The 2,803-nt window shown below is 39.9% G+C and overlaps 1 protein-coding gene across 3 annotated transcripts in view; it reads right to left on the bottom strand.

Moving 5' to 3' along the window:
- LOC101853652 (zwei Ig domain protein zig-8) overlaps nucleotides 1–2,803 on the bottom strand; it is a 118,406-nt gene that overhangs the window by 24,308 nt on the left and 91,295 nt on the right. The window lies entirely within an intron of this gene.

Below are 2,803 nucleotides of genomic sequence, written 5' to 3'. Positions count from 1 at the left end.
CGAATAAAATAAGGGAACATTATACACAAAAGTGGAAGAGAGAACGAGGGAGAGCGAGAGAGAGAGAGAGAGAGAGGGGGGAGAGAGAGAGAGAGAGAGAGAGAGAGAGAGAGAGAGAGAGAGAGAGAGAGAGAGAGAGCACGACTTTTGATGAAGCACATTGTAAACCACGCATTGCTTATTACATAAGAATGACTTTTATTCTTTATCTGGTTCAACTGTTTCTCCTTTGGTTTTAATAATTGGTTCATGCAAGTCAGCTATTGTTCACGGGTCTGTGATTAGCTCACTTTATTTTTTAAACAGTTAGTCAATTGCAATAGTCTCCAGACAATATGACGAAAGTTGAGAATTTTTTTTTTAATTTAGGAGATCTTCTAATAATGTTTCAAGTATGGATCGTCAGCTTACCTGATATAATACACATGGCATAATATAGTTATACCGGTTCATGCGATCATTGCGGGTGGGGTGGGGTGGGGGCAAAGCGAAGAGAACAATAGGGAGACTAAGTGAACCCCGCGGGGGTAGGGGGCGGAGCAGAATTGGTGACACTAACACGATTTTATGGTCATATGCTCTTATGTTCTAGAAAAAAAAAAAGGTATTGAAGTCTTCAGTCGAAATTTAGAAAAATCAGAGAGATAGTTTCCCTCAATCTTTCGAAGTTTTTGGACAAGGAGGTGCGTTGGTTAGTATTGGATTACGCTAAACAACCTACCAATAAATAACATTCATCCGTTCTTTCTGGAAACATCTACTGTTTATAATGAATACCCGTAACATATCAGATGTACACACTTCTCGCTTTCGTTAGCCCTGTAAACTAAATAACAATTGTTATAGTCTTGATAGTCTTCACATGCTAGCAACAGTGTCTTTAAAGCACACCCTCTTACATTTAATCATTATTGATTAATAATCGTCGGTGGCCTAGTGGTTAGGCTCTCGGACTCGCAACCGTAAGGTCGTGGGTTCGAATCCCGTCAAGGGTCCGACGTTGTGTCCTTAGGAAAGGCACTTTACACGAATTTTCCTCACTTCACCCAGGTGGGAATGGGTACCCGGCTACAGACAGCGAAAGATCTTGTCAGTTTGTTAGTGTTTGAGCGCTTAATCGGCTGCTCGCACTGTATGCTTCCCGGGAAGCTGAGAATGTTTCGGAGTGTTCTATGGTCTGCTGGGGTAATAATATAGTGTAAAGCGCATAGAGCCTGCTGCTGAGCGGGGATATGCGCTATACAAATGCTATCTATTATTATTATTATTATTATTATTATTATTATTATTATTATTATTGAAGCTTGCGCTACTGGTCGTTAATTATTCCTTTCCTGAACACTCTAAAACTCGGACAAAGATATAATTCTTGACGTTTTCCACAAGACAATTATATCAAATGAGTGACAGGTTAGAAACACATGAACACATTCCAGGCTGTTTGTTCGTGTATCCTTTTAAAAGACAGGCTGTTGTATTGTCGGGATCAAAACCTTTGGTTACATTTTGGGACCAGAAAATTCTTTATATTTCACTTTGATTTATTTTGATATAGTTATCTTTTTTTTTTTTTGACTTTAGAAATTTCGTGCTAAAATTGAAATAACCAAACCGTTAGAAAAAAGTCATAATATAGTATTGCTTGTAATATTTGCATACGCCTGGAATACTGACAATTAGATTTAGCTCAGTATCTTGGCAAAGGACCAAGTGCTCCAAATTCCTATTGTTAATTAAATAACCTAAGATGCGTGGAGCAGAGTGTAAAACGTCAACCGAATCAGAAAGTAGTTTCTGAGCCAGCAAAGGCAGATTTAAAACTAGACAAATGGATGGAATGCTGGTCTCCTTAGCGGAAAAAAAAGTATAAGCTGAAAGCAGACTTTCTCGCTTACTTAGACACAAATCCCCGGAGGTAATGAGGCGTTGAGCCTACTTGAGGAATGTTTTAGTCGCGTATTTTAGTGCGCGTATTGTGCGAAGCAGTGGACACTTGAAGGTCGATTGACTACTTTACAGCCCGAATCGACAAGTCGACCCAACATAGACACATCCTTCAAGTAGGCTAACGGTTACTATAACCCCTTCACCGCAAAGAAATTGCGTTCTCATGAACGAATCAGCCCCCAACAAGTTTTGTTCAGCGAGCTGGTTTGTATTCAGTTCTTCGAGATTGGATTGAGATGAGAACAGGAGGGCGACCATGATTGCACGCTTGGTGATGGTTTTTTGAGGGGAGCACAACGTAAGAATAATAGGAATATCACTCATGATAAGTGAGCCGGGAGAGAACTTAAGACTTCGAGGGTCACAAGTGGAGTGGGTAGCTAGGCCAGAATTGGTAATTTCGCTCTTCAATAATCTCGGGAGGAGATAGCAAAGAAATGAACACAGATTAAATATCTAGCAAGGCTGACTTTACTTGAGGCCAAAATAATGGTTTAATTATTCCCAATTCTTGTCTCACACCTGAACGTCCCACAGTGTCCTTGAGCATCAACATTTCTGATCTCTGCGTGACATTTGCTTTTACTTATAAGTACCCGCAGGTGCTGAATTCGGTACAGTCGCACTGGTAAACATACATAATATACTTTGCATTTTCTGTATCGTATATTGGACCGGTAATGCCATCATTAGATGGAAGAAGTGAAAACCACAATTATATTATCAAGCGACTTAAGAGTCGAGGAATGTGCAGAGAGGACCAGTATAAAAATGTATTTCAAAAGTTTGGAAAACTGCTTTCCTATTATTGATTACTTTTCTGCATTGCCGTTTTTTTCAAAGACCCCCCCCCCCC

The sequence above is a fragment of the Aplysia californica genome, unplaced genomic scaffold (assembly GCF_000002075.1).
Source record: "Aplysia californica isolate F4 #8 unplaced genomic scaffold, AplCal3.0 scaffold00955, whole genome shotgun sequence".
Classification (NCBI taxonomy): Eukaryota; Metazoa; Mollusca; class Gastropoda; order Aplysiida; family Aplysiidae; genus Aplysia; species Aplysia californica.
Note: the sequence above shows the minus strand (reverse complement) of the source record. Positions and strands in the feature narration are given on the sequence as shown.